Here is a 15170-nt window from a genome sequence, read left to right as displayed (position 1 = left end):
TCAAAGACTATATATATATATATATATATATATATATATATATATATATATATATATACTAGCAGAATGACTAGATATTGCCCTGGATTTAATGATGATCAACGAATATTTCACATTCCTATATTTTTATTTCATTGAAATCGGTAAAATCGACCATTTTTAAATCAAATCGATTGAGTGCCTGCTCTAATTGGGGACTCATTTCGGTACAGCTAGAGTAAATCCACATGCCTCTCGCAGTAACTTAGTTCAGAATATATTATAGTCCACATTGTAATGTAGAGAACCTACTGTTGGTTTATAAAATTATTTTATATATAACTAGTGGGGGTACACGGCGTTGCCCGGGTGTTTAGAGGTGTGTGTGTGCTCGGACAGGGGGGGTAATCAAAACATAAGAATAAGCGAAGTAAATATTTTTAAATATTAAATATTAAATTATTAAATACTTTTTATTTGTTTAAATATTATACATAAAAAAATGTTAAAACTTAAAAACATCGAAAAAAAACACAAAAAAACTAACGTAAGGCAAACGAACGATGTTAAATGTAAAAATCGGAAAAACAAAAACAAAAAAAAAGAAGCGAATGTGATTGAAAATAAAACAGAGAAACGAACGTTAACACTTCTATAAAAAATCTGAAAAATAAAAACAAAAAAACACATAGAACGTGAAAAATGGCTTAAATAACCCGGTTTCAATATTAAAAGTTAACATTTACTGCGGCGCAGGTTTTTCTGTTTTGGTTTGTTTGCTCAACTTTCGCTGGTTTTGTTTCCCCAAGAGGTTGGGGAGAAACCAGCTCCCCATAAAAAGGGGATTGCCCAAATTGAATAGCAATCGTTTGGTATAAGGAATTTTCCTCGCATTGTTCCCGGCGCGAGAACGATGTGTTAGCTTAGTTCCGCTTTTTATACGAAAAAGCCTAATCAACACGTGAGAAGCCAAAATAGCAATAATTTTGAAAAGTCGCTGTAAATAAATCTAGACGCGACACGCGTTCCCAAATCCTAGATATTATTATCTAGGGGGATATATAAACACTTCTAAGCGATAGTAACGACCCCGGGACCGTCGGCGAAAATAGCCTTTTTTGGACATACAAAAATTCGCGCGCCGCATATGGCTTGCATTAAAGTTTAAAATGCAAAAATTAAGTATCATGCTTCCATTGTGCTCTTAACAGAAACAATCATTTCGAATGCACCCCTGTCATATGAAAGAACATACTGTTGATTTTATATGCCTGCCCTTACTGCTTGTGCAGTGATAATGGCTCGAATTAAAGTTTAAAATGAAAAAGTCAAGTATCATGCTTCAATTGTGCTTTAAACGGAAATATTCATTTCGAACGCGCCCCTGTCACATCAAAAACATACTGTTGATTTTATATGTCGGGCCTTTCGACTTGTGTGGTAATAACACATCTCAAATGCATTTAGGCTGTGTAAGGTGTTAACTTTGGTAAAAATCGTTTGTTCCTTCTTTCATCGGATTATTTCGATTATCGATTATCGATACTTATTGAAGAAACTCCTCCGACAATTTTGGGTCTAAAGACTTGAAATTTTAGTTATAGGTTCCTTGGACATGGATCTAACTTAATAACTCGACTTGAGCCCTAAACAATAAATCCTAAGGGGTCATAATAGAGGTCAAAATTTTAAAAAATTGACCTCTGCGGTTTCTACCAAATTACTTAGACACTTTCTGGTCTAAACATTTGAAATTTTACATAAAGGGTATTCAGAGATAGGGTAAGCTTTTTAATCGGTTTGGGTCGAAAATTTTTCGTTACCAATATATAAATTTATGTATGTATGTATGTATGTGTGTATGTTTGCATGTGTGCCTAAAACTTTCGAAAGGGGCGACGGAGTTTTACAAGATCAGTATAATTTGGAGTTCCGACCTTTCAGACGACAAATATCGGAAAATTAGCTAAAAGCATTAATATCTTCACTTTCAACTGGGCACTTTTCTACACGGGGGGGGGTCGTTTTTTCGCCGATATTTTCGAAAGTCATGCTCTCCTTTCTATTGTCTAGCCTTAATTAAAACCTACGTTTTGGCCGGTTTGGCGGTGGTCGTAACGACAAAGACGTCGGGGTTCCCCCCCCTTTTCTTTTCGTCCTTCGCGGTACGGGTTCGAGCCTGCCTTTCTACTACCACTTTCTTTTTTGCTCGACACACACATCCAAACACGCGGTCAACGTCAGGCTGAAATGCCAGTATATATATATAATTTTGGCGGCAATATCGATTAGGCTTATTCCGCGGTGTTGCAGCATTTTTTGTCTCCCTTTTTGAAGAGAGAGAGCAGAACCGCGTCACTCCAGTCTTTAGGAAAGCTCTCGGTTTCCCACACGTCTAGAGCATTTTTAAAAATTTCAGCAAGGATGCCGTCCTCTCCGGCTGCTTTGTTGTTGTTTTAGCTTTTTTTTATTTTATTTTATTTATTTATTTTTTTTTTTTGCATTTCGTCCAGCGTTGCACTAGAGCTGTCACAGTCGTATCTTGCAGGTGTCGATCAGGTTCAGTTGTGTGGTGTTCTTATCATAGTTGAACAGCGTGGCGAAATGGTAGCTCCATTGTTGTATGCGATTTCTAGATTCGAAATGGATTCGCCTTATTGGTTTAGGATCACCTCACTGCTTCCTTAAAACGGTTTAGTGCTGAACTGGATAATATTGTAAAGCTTACTTCTGTCTCCTACGGATACTGCATGTTCCATATCTTCGGCAATTTTTGTCCAGTGGACATTTCGATCAGCCCTTACAGAGTGCGCAGTCGTTCGGCGCAGCTGGCGGAAGTCATCGCGTCCAGGTTAGCGGGCTTGTTTTGTATTGTTCGCACGCTTTATAGTGTACCCAGAGATCCAGTCCTTTGCAAACCGTCTGGTTTTACCGAGGCTCTGGATGGTAATTTCATTCACGCTGTTTTTGAATGGCTGACAGATATCCTTAGCTGTAGACACTTTAGGTTAAAATGCTTCAAAACCGGCGAAACGGTTTCACATCTGGAGCTTGGAACTCGGCTTTGGTCTTCTAACATTTTGGTCGTGAGATGTGTGATCATATTTTGTATGCTGGTTGGCTTTTAAGCTTATGCGTAGCTTAACGTGGACCATCACGTGATCGGAGCCATGTTCATTGCCGGTTTTCACTCTTCGATAAAAACGGCGATCCAGAACGCTTGAGGCCCAGCAAGTTTTGACGAGAACATGGTCGATCTGGTTACGAGTGATTCCATCAGGTGATTAATTGGCACAGCTGCTCTTGCAAATTGCTGTTCGACACTGTCATCTGGTTTACGGCAGCAAAGTTGATGAGACGGTCGCTGTTTAAGCAACGGTCACAAATTATGTTTCATTCCTGTAGGAAACCAGACTAATTGCGTGGTGTATGCTTCATGGTCACGTTTCTATTTCTCTAGTGTTTTCTTCAGTTTATAACCGATCATATTGGTTGATTTTATTATTACCCCCTAAGTTATGATTTTTATCAATCTGTGGCAATCCTTTTGCTTAAAAACTAAAAAAAAGTCATCTTAAATAGCGATAGTTATATAAGCATATGATGGATTAATTATTTTATTTCCAACATGTCACCTTTTGTTAGACTGTCCACTTTATAGAGCACTAAAATTCCTTTTAAAGAAAGATAGTCACCCATTGACTGGGGAAATAATAGTTTGGGATGGGGTTATTTAATCAATGAATCTGATTGCAACCATAAACTATACATCAAAACAAATATGTTACTACTACTACAACTACTACTAAGCCGTGGTCATCTATTCGGCATTATGAAATGAATATTACAGAACTTAAAACAAAATGTCTCGAACTTGGGAATTGAACTTAAGTGGTCTTAATTGAAATTCAGAAAATCTTGTTTAATTAATGTCTTATGATGGTGGGTCAAATTCTAAAACAATTTTAAAATACTGGAATTTTTTAATGAAATAACGTGCCCTTCGTATGCCCCTTAACCTCATTAAAATACGCCAAAGAAATTGAAATTTGGGAAATATTAATTTTTACAATAGATAATAGATAGATTGTTAAAATGTTACAATAAACAATAGATATATGGTTTAAATTTCACAAAAGTTGGAAAAATATGAATTTGCGTGAACGTATTCCACCATTCAATCACGAATTATATAAGGTCCATAACAGATTATGCTTGACGAAACTAGAGCATGCTATGAATTAAAAATGAGTTCTATTCGAAATTCCGTACAGATTCCTGAGTCAACGATAGACACCTGAAGATCGGTGAAGGTTATGTCAGTCGAAAGGTTATGAGAATAACATCCGAAATAAATTATTTACTTTTTAACGCTCTGTGTGTTTTCTTTTCTTTTTCTTTTCTTTTCTTTTTTTTTTTTTTCGTTTGCAATTCTTTTCTCCCGTGTTTGTTTTATTCTTTTCTTCATTTCTTTTCTATTTTTCTTTCTCTTTTCTTTCTTCACCATTTTCAGTTCTTTCGTCCTTCCTTCCATTATCCTGTTTTTGTTTTGTTTTGTTTTTTGTCTTATTTTCGTTAATTTTATTAATTTCTTTTTTTTTTTTCTTCCGTCATCTCATTATTTTCGCTTGAAATTTTCTGTTTTCTTTAAAAATGACGATTTTTTTCATTTTTTTCTTTCTGTTTTTGTCTTTTTATTCTTATCCTCATTTCCTTCCTGAATATTACCTGATTATTTTTTACCCTCTTTTTGTTCAATATTGTATTTATTTTCTTCATTCTTTTTCATTCTATTTTTCGTCCTCTCCTTCTTTTCTATCGTTCGTTTCTTCTAATTTGATGTCTTTTTTATTTACTCATTCCATTTTTCTTCTCTTCCCCCCCCCCTTTTTGATCCTCTGACAAAAGGAGGGTGGACCTGCAAATTCACCCTTGTCCGTTCGTCCGTTTCTCAAAAACTACGCCTTGGATTTTTTTTTAATTTTGTACAAACATTAAACATGATACGAGTAAAAAAATAACAGAATGACTTTTCCGAGAAAACGGTGCCTCTCCCCAGGGGTGCCTTTCGGGTTAAAATAGCTAAAATTGATACATTTGTTCTTATTAAAAAAATTTGATGGCTTGGATTTTTATAAAACTTTCTGAAAAGTTGTAACTAAAATTGGTTTCTATATAATTTTGTTTGTCTATACTTCGTGATATCTCTTGGGTGTGCCCCAGTGGCTCTTTTAGGGCTCATAAAACACTCCATTTTTGAGACTATCTTACCATATGTGTCCAAAATTTTCTGTGTATGTCTATTTAGCAATTTTGCATGGTGCTGAACTGAAATTTATATATGTTAAGGACTTGGGTATTTGGGGGCTAAATGGTGGGAGTGGTTATGGACATAGTGATTTCGTTTTTTTTTTTTTTGTTTTTTTTTACATGGTGCAGAACTCAGATTTATATGTGGTAAGGCATAAAAATGCACCGTTTGCTCATTTTCACCAGGATTTGATGTCCCTGGGATTTCTGGGGCTAAATGGGGGGAGGGGCTGAAATTAGTCATTTTTTATGTCTCATTCACTGAGCACTCACGGGGGACCACGGATGCTTCAGTTGTTTAACTTTATATTTTTAGTATTTCGTTTTTCCTTAAATCATTCGTTCATTCCTCATAATTTCTTTATTTCTCAAATTGTATTACTTTACCTCTTTTTCGTTTGTATTTACTCTTGCAAACCATAAACGTTCCCTTCTATGTGTTTTATTCCCCCATTTGTTTTCTCTTTTTATTCTCTGTTCTTTTGCTATATATACTGGTTCTTTTTTTTCTTTTTCTGCCCCCTTTATTCTTAATCTCTTTATTTCATTTTCTTTCTTTCTTCCTCCCTTTAATAGCTTTCTTTTCTTCTAATTTCTTTCTTACTCTTGTTCTTGAAATTTTTATACTGACCCAATTATTTTCTTGTTGGTTTTTATATCCTTCGTTCTTTTCGTTTTTGTCTTCTTCTGATTTTCTTCCAGTTATCTTCTTCTTTTTTTCTTATCTCTTTTTTATGTAATACTGTCCACCCTTTCTTTTCTTCATTTTTTCTGTCTTTTTTACTTTCTTTTTGACTCCTATATTTCTTTCTGGACAGTGACGAGATTTCCTCTATTCTTTTCGTTTGTTTTTATGTATTTGTATTACATACACACACACACACACACACACACACATATCTTTCATCCCTAAACTCTTACTGTATATATTATCCCCTCTCTCTCTTTCTTTCTAGCTTTCTCTCGTTCTCTCTCTCTCTCTCTCCCTCTCTCTGTACGCAAATGTCTGTCTTTTTTATCTTCAGACATAACACCTTTTTTGTTTGTTGGCGTTGTTTTATTTTGTATTCTTGTATATTTTTTCTTTTTTATATCAACTATTCAAGGGGAACCACAATCACTCGCCCCCTAAAAGCGTCGTTATTATCCGTTCCTTTCTATATTTTTGACCTGTTCCTGGGCGGCCCGGTTGACACTCTCGCAAACCATATCACTTACCAAAAACTTTTTTTTTTAAAGAGAAAAAATAATCGTGTTGGTATCAGGTTTATTTCACATCTGTCACGCTTCCTGCTTAGTTGATCGAGTTATTCAGTTCGTACGAAACTTCTCGCACATGTACATACCCGAGTGAGTAAGACGATATGCTATATTTTAACTATCTTTTTCTTTTCCAATACAGAAGTGAAAACAAAGCTCTATCTCCAAAAACCGATGTCCTTCTTTAAATGTCCCCCTCTCAATTGATTATCTGTCGACTTCATTCCAGTCTATAAACAGAGCACGGCAGTCGACGTATTCTTTCTGATCAGACGCGTGCATTCTTCTTCTGATTCCTAGAAAAAAAAAATGCTGTCCTTTTCAGGACAAAAAATATCACTAGGAATTATTATTTATTTACTTTATTACTTTCAAAATAAGTCACATTGCTACTGATATAAAATAGGCTATGTTGAAGAAAGGGCCAGATTAACAAGTGGGGAGTTGTGCAGAGAGATGTTAATTCACATTACATTTAAATTTCTGTATGTTGGTACTACCGGGGAAATTGGAATCAAGGGAGGATACCAAAATCTATCAGTTTGAGGAAATGGGCTATTAAAATAGAAAACATCCATCATCTGGGAACCTCCGCGTTAAATGAGTGGGATTTGAACGATTGTCGGATATATTTACGTCGAGAGGGCACCACAATATCAAATTCATCGGGGCATTGTATTTTTTGTTAAAAAAAAAAAAACAACGTACAAAGATGCAATATTGCAGCGATGAGATAGAGGCTGGAGTTTGGTGGACAATGTGAGAGCTTTTGGATTAGAGACTCTTTTTTAATATTGTTTAAGAGGGAAATACAAGTGGTTAATGTGCGAACGGGTCCTTGTCACAGGTCACTAAATGTGACCTTTCCGGATCACTGGTAAACGGGTGTGAACTCTCACACAAGCGTCCTAATCGTCTTTCACCGGGAATTCTCCGCAAGTTCTCTGGCGCAGCGGAATCTTGTTGGTCGATTAGTCCGTGTCGATTTCACCTTCGGGTTGATATGCTGTATCACGCTGGAAGTGAATAGATTTTCATGCGCACAAAAGACAAACTCAAATATCTCTATTCTACCAGTTAATTCAAGTCAAATTTACAAAAAATATAATATAAACTTATATACAATTGCCCAGTGTAAATTTCTTACAAAACACACTATCAAATCTTACTCTCTGTTTTTGCGGTAGCGACGAACGGTAGAAGGGGTGTGGCGACAACTCTTCGATTACTGCTAGATTCTCTCAAGACCCAGCTTCAACTCCCCAACTCACTCTAACTCACTAATTTCGGCACGGGGATGCGCTTATATAGTGAGATGATGGGTAGAGTAGGTTGTTCCTTAGACCAATCGCCAATGAATACGTCATTCCAGGGAATTCCCGATTCCCTGCGTGTGTGCTGGTGATTCTGAGAATGCTCGCGGTTTTCGGTTCCCACGAACAGAGAGGTTGACTCCCTGTGACCCTTTGGCTGGCCCCCAAACGAAATTATATTCGCTATATTCTCAAAATGACATCAAATTGTTACTTTTCCACCAACAATAAAATGTATATGTCGGTTTTACGAAAACATAATAAAATTCATAACTTAACTCTTCCTTTCAGCAAGGTTAGCCAATACTGCCCGGCACGCAATAATGCTTAACAATCAATACAAGCATAGTTGCCCGACCTTCTTCAGTGTTTCGGGAATCTTAATCTCCCCCCCAATGGGGAGCCCCACTGCTCCCGACGGCGGTCACGCCACAAATGCGACAGCAATACTCCATGCATTGGCGGATATTGACAAGTGTGAGAAATTGGTAGAGCGAGTTTACATTCTTTGCAGCAGTCTATACAGTATCTTCTATGTATATTTTCATGTCAGGCCGAGGAGTTTGAATGTTAGACTCTCGAGTGCTATTAGCCATGGCAATCGGTGTTTGGAAAGTTGGGGGGGGGGTTTCATATAATTGTTAATAAAGAAGCATTGTCATAAAAATATTAATTGTTGCCATCCATTGTCGACCTCACTTTTTTTTTTTTTACTAAAGGTCATTTTCTAAGGATTTGGCAATTGTCTAGGCTATATGTGCATTTCTTTTTAGCCACATGTCGGGAGTAGAGCGCGGCCACCTTAAAGCAAACACTGTATTGCACAAAGCAGCACCTTAAAGAAAACACTGTATTGCACAAAGTACTCGAAGAACCAAGTGCAAGAGAGATTCAAGCAATTGCACTTAAAGGGAGGAGTAGAATCATAAAAAAGATCTCTCGGTTGCAGTATCTGGGTCTGCGGATGAATGTTTGGCATCCGGTAGGATGCCTCATCTCTACCCTAAACAAACTGATTTTTTTTTTATACAAGCGAGCAAGATACGCCGAACATTCAAACAGTTCATAATGAATAAAAGCCTTTTTACAACAAACCTTAAGAACTTTAAAAGTGAATTGAAAAAGAAAAAGATAAGGAACACAATTTATACTGAAACTTTTTTATATTAGTTTAAAAAAGAAAATAATAATTTATACAAAATGAAAGATTTGTGTTTTTTTAATGCGTTAATAATAAATATTTTCCTGTTTTGTGGATTTTAAGGACTAAAGTTCGTTTATTACTTACTTAGAAATTGCATTTTAAAAGAGAAAAGAATACGATTCGATTTATACTGATTGAACTTTATTCAATATTAATTAGTAAAAAAGCAAACAATAATAATGTATGTAAAACTATGTTTGAAATAGAACACAATCAATTGCTGCAAAAAGTGAATTCATTGAACAAACAGTAATTAAACAGATCAAAATCAAACGATAAATATTTTTTAATAAAAAAGAACATTAAATATCTCCCGGAAAACGAACGATAAATACCTTTCCATGAAAAACAAAATAAACATTTTTTTAATGAAAACATACAATAAATATTTTTTTTTTATGAAAATGTGCGATAAATATTTTTTAATGAAAATGTGCGATAAATATTTTTATGAAAACATACGATAAATATATTTTATGAAACATATGAGAAATATTTTTTAAAGAAAGTGTACGATAAATATTTTATTGAAAACGAACGATAAATCACTTTTCATGAAAAAGGACAATAAATATTTTTTAATGAAAACATACGATATTTTTTTAATGAAAGCATTAAAATATTTTAATGAAAAAATATTTTTAATGAAAGCATACGATAAATATTTTAATGAAAACGAACGAGAAATATTTTTAATGAAAAATAACGATAAATATTTTTAATGAAAGCGATCGATAAATATCTTCAATGAAGGCGATAAATATTGTTTTTAATGAAGTTAAAAACACGATAAATGACGAAATAACAAAACAATTTTAATAAGTTAAATACAAATTTACAAGAGCAAAAATATTTCTTTTTAAATTAAATTCATGGGAAAATCTATTGGATAATTTAGTTATGAATTAGTTTCTAATAAATAATATTATTATTTCAGCACGGCCCGTATTCAGCATAAATAATAAAATCTGATTGATTAATGAATTTTGTAAGTCTTATAAAATGTTTTGATAAAGAAACTAAAAAATGATGGCACAGATATTTTTGTTTGTGTTTCTTGACTAAATATTTTTGAAAATCATTTTTTAAATATTATGGAATCATACTTGTAGCATTCTTTTTCTGTGCGTATGCAGAGAAAAATCAAGTTTTAACGGAATTTAGTCACATAAAAAGAAAAGAATTATAAACTCTTATCGCAAAGTCGTGATTGAGGCTTAAATTTTGTTGTTTATTTACTCGCATTTCGAAAACTAAAGATATTTCCAAAGTATATAAATAATGTTCTGTAAAAAAATTATTTATTATTGAGAGAACAGACTGAAAAAGTCTCGTCTAAAAATAAATTGTTTAACAAGTTTAACAACTATAAAATGCATATTTTCAACGTTCTGGCCAAAACGTCATAATTTATTAATATTCATAAAAATATAGTCAAAAGAAATATAAATCGACGTTATATTTACTTCATTATCAAGATCAACGGATTGTAACATGTCAAATTAATAAATAATTTTAAAACGAGTGCATTTTTAACTTAAAATGAAAGTGGTATGTAAATGAATAAATACACTTTTAACTTACGATTAAAGTGGTGTACAAATGAATAAATACACATTTACTAGGGGCGTGCAATAAGTAATGCCCCTGACCCACTTTCCATAAGAGTATAGCAACCAAACTTGGCACAGTTTTTAGTCTTTCTCTACACAGGAACCACCTAGAGTTATGCATTTCTCCCGTCGTTTGCTGCAGCTCTGGAGACAGTTTTGTAGAACCTCCAACCACGATGTGACTTCAGAAATCAAGGCTGCATCATCTGGGAAACGATTTCCTTTTAAAAACAACTTCATGGCTGGGAAGAGATGAAAGTCAGAGGGTGCAAGGTCAGGATAGTAGGGAGGGTGGGGAAGAATTTCATAACCACACGCCCGTGCTTCTGATCTGGCGACATGCGAGTTGTGGACCGGAGCGTTATCCTGCAGGAGGATGGTACCTTTGCTGATCTTGCCCTGCCTCTTGATTTTGATAGCTTCCCTTAATTTCCTCAAAAGTGAAGCATAACAGGCTCCTGTAATTGTGGTGCCCTTTGCCAGGAAATCTGTCATCATCACTCCGTCCTGGTCCCAGAAGACTGTGAGCATGACCTTGCCAGCGGAGGGCATCACACTTGCCTTCTTTGAAGGTGGCGAGTCCAAGTGCTTCCACTACATTGACTGGGCTTTGGTCTGTGGATCATAGTGATGGACCCAGGTTTCATCCTGTGTAATCAGTCTTTTGAAAAACTTTGACTCATCTTCTTGGCACATTTCCAAATTCACCCTCGAGCACTCGACGCGTTCTCGCTTCTGGAATGGTGTGAGCAACCTGGGAATCCATCTGACAGACACCTTATGCATATGAAAATGGTAATAAATGATAGTTTCCACAGACCCTGTACTAATCTTGACATCTTGGGCTATTTGGCGAATAGTAATGCGCCGATCTTCCAAAATGACAGCCTTAACTTGATGGATAAATGCCTCATCAATGGCAGAAGGGGGTCAACCATGTCTGGGAGCTGTTTCCACAGACTTCCAGCCATGTTTGAATTCACGATGCCAGCGTTTTACAAGGTCATATGATGGGCATTAGCACCATAAGTTTCTTTCATTTCATTAAAAGTTTCCTGTGGTGTGCATCCTTTCAAATACAAAACCCGGATCACTGCTTAACATTCAACAGGCTCCATTTCACACCTGACTCAGCTCAAACACCTGTAAAACAGAAACCACAATTAGTTCAGAACTGTAATTTGCCACATAATCCATAGAGATATAAATCATTGAACATGCATAATTTCAGCTAGATCAGACAATTGGAAGTGGGTCAGAGGCATTACTTATTGCACGCCCCTCATAACTTAAAATGAAAGTGGTGTGTGAATGAATAAATACACTTCTAACAAATATAAAAGTTTGCATCATTTTCCAGCGAAACAACTCAATCTTTATTATTCATGTGAAAATGCAAAATAATTTTTTTTTCTCGAAAATAAAATATGGTCAGTTTTGAACGAGTTTATAAATCTCTCGACAATTTCTTTGTGAAATGAACAAGAAAACGACTATCATTCGTAATAGTTTTCTATCACATAACATTCTGACCGTCTTATCGTAGTCTGTGACGTCAGAAAATCACATTTTTGATGAAACAGCCTTTTATTTACGAAGCCTGTGATAGAGCGCGGTGTTATAAGTAAATATACACATCTCGGACACAATTTCATCAGGAAGGTTGTTTATAAAAATCAGGAACGATAAAAATCCAAGGATCGACCAATATGAATTTATGGTCATCGAGGACAATCTGGATCATTGTTTCCACTAGGAATGATTTAACTATATAAATACTAATAGGGGGATCCGACTTTGCCCGGGATTAAATGAGGGTCCACGAACTTATTGTTATTGAAATAGGTTAAATCGCTCATTTTGCAATCAAATCGATTGAGTGCTTGTTCTGGTCGGGGATCCACGGTGGTGCAGTAGGAAGAAATAGCACATGCCTTCCCGCAATGACTTAGTCCACAATACATTTTTATTTACGTTATACTGTAGAGAACCTACTGCTGATTTTGTAAAATAATTTTACATAACGGCTTGAATTTAAATTTTTAAAAAAATGCAAACATCAGGTATCATGGTTCATTTGTGTTCTAAGCAGAAACATTAATTTCTAACGGATACATGTCTTATCAAATAACCTATTGTGTATTTTATACGCTGAGCCCTTCTACTCGTGCAGTAATCAAACTTCTTAAATGCACTTGTAATATTAGACTGTATAACGGTGTTAACTGTGGTCAAAACCGAACTGTTCTTTGTTTAATCAGATTTTTTCGATAATCGTTTTTCGATACTTATCAGAAGTATTCCAACAAAAACCTATAAAAAATACTCCTCAGTACATAAAATGCAGTTGTGTGAATGTTTTTTAATTGGCCAACTCGTTTTGGGGTCCATAGGAACCAAAGTCACACACACACACACAGACACACACACACAGATACACACACATAATGGCTTGAATTAAAATGTAAACTGCAAAAGTCAAGTATGATTGTTCATTTGTGCTCTAAATAGGAACATTCATTTCGAATGTGCACCTGTCGTATATCAGAACCTGCTGTTTATTTTATACGCTGGCACCTTCTGTTTGTGCGATGATAAAACTTTTCAAATACACTTGTGATGTTAGGTTGTATAAGAGTTTTAACTTTGGTAAAAATCGGATTGCCTTTCTTTAACAAATAAATATATTTAATGAAAACGATCGATAATCACACACAGTCACACACACACAAAATGCCTTTTAGATATAAGTGTAGGATTTTGTCTGTTGTAATGTGTGTATCTCATTATGTGTGTCTCTTTGTTTGTATCTATGCATGAAATCATGATACAGCTAGTGTATTTGTGTGTGCATATATATGCAATGAAGTTCACCATACCTTTTTTCTGTTATCTTGGTCTTCTCTGGAATGCGATTCTTCCTGTCATTCGTCGATGAGTTGTAAAGGCGAAACCACGGTACCGATTTTCTGACAAAGATCACTTTAGTTCAACTACGAGTGAACTGAGGGACGCCTTCGCATTGTTGACTCAAGCTTTTTTTGCGTTTTTTTTTCGTTTTTTTTCGACGTCTGTTCCGCCCAAAATCGGAAACCAGACTCTTGCATGCGAAAGAAAAAGATGTCTTCCTCTCTTTCTTTCATGCTCGCCCTCTTTCCTTTCGTTTTCTTTCACACAAACCGAATGACCTATTCCAAGTGCTATCGTCGACTTCAACTACAGAGTTTGATATATCCTTAAACTCCTTTTGTACTAACCAACCTTCGCAACCCGGGAAAGATTACATATTATAAGTAAGGATTCCTTCAGTAATACCATACGAATTAATTTACATGAGAAGGACCTCATTTCAGATATTATTAAAAGCTTAACAGTATCTCTCTAGATTCACCTGCCTAATCCAGTGTATATGGTATAAGCGTTCAGAGATGATCGAGGAGCATCCGCAGTAGAACATGCTTGACTAAATTCATACTAATCGTAAGAAGAAAGTTTCAAATTAACAAATTGGCAGCCGATCATTAGATTAATTAAGTAGTCAAAGACTTTAGCGAAAATTAAATTAAACTAATGGAGAGATAAGTTTTCTTTTAGGGAAGCAAGATTCGTCAAGGAATTTGTTTTTAAGCTTGGAGAAGACATTAGACAGCCCAGCAGAATATTTCATTATTAATATAACTGGGATAAGAGCAAGCGTTGTTTCTTGTGATATCTCGGACAAGTGTAGAGGTGATGACACGGTCGTAATGTGGCTTCCATTTGCAATGGGAAATTTAGGACAGAATGGTTTGTGGGGTTCAAGTTACAGTTTAATACAAACCGATGGGCAAGTGGGTCAGTCTTATGAGTTTTACCGTACAAGCAACATCATGGTGGTTGAATAAAGTCAGAATTTTCTATTACCAATTATTATCCACGCTATTATAAATGTTCAAGAAATCACGAATTCCTAATGTCTGTGACAATGTATTTACTAGTCATATCGCTATATATACTCTTTTCTGCATCTATTATAATCTTACAAGAAATCTCACAAGATATGTGTATGGCTCATTTCCATTCGTGACATAGCATTACAATTACCCCAATATTATACAACTGTTGATAGAACAATCGCACCACTTAGTGCTCCCTAAAGAGTTAGTGATCCATTACTACAATTCGGAAACAGCAGTTAGAAAAGCTGGCAAATTTGTAACCTCAACCTGTTATAGAAAGATTGCTTCAGACATGTCATGTGAGATTAAATGACTAGAATTTTGTTCTAAGTTGAACAGATGAAGTAAAAGATACAGTGCTCGTGGTCCTAGTCGGGAAACCAGATTAAACTATGAGCGTTTCTTATCTGTTCTTATAATGGTATCGTTACGCCTGGCTAATAGACAAGGAAAGGATGCAAAGGTTGGATAATAGGTAGAGTCTATTTATCCATTAAACAATTTTAGGTTCGCAAACCGGATATTGCTTTACTCTTATCACCTCAAAAAAAAG

The sequence above is a fragment of the Euprymna scolopes genome, chromosome 10 (assembly GCF_053919585.1).
Source record: "Euprymna scolopes isolate OS-2025 chromosome 10, ASM5391958v1, whole genome shotgun sequence".
Classification (NCBI taxonomy): Eukaryota; Metazoa; Mollusca; class Cephalopoda; order Sepiida; family Sepiolidae; genus Euprymna; species Euprymna scolopes.
The sequence above is the reverse complement of the archived record's forward strand: the minus strand, read 5'-3'. Positions refer to the sequence as shown.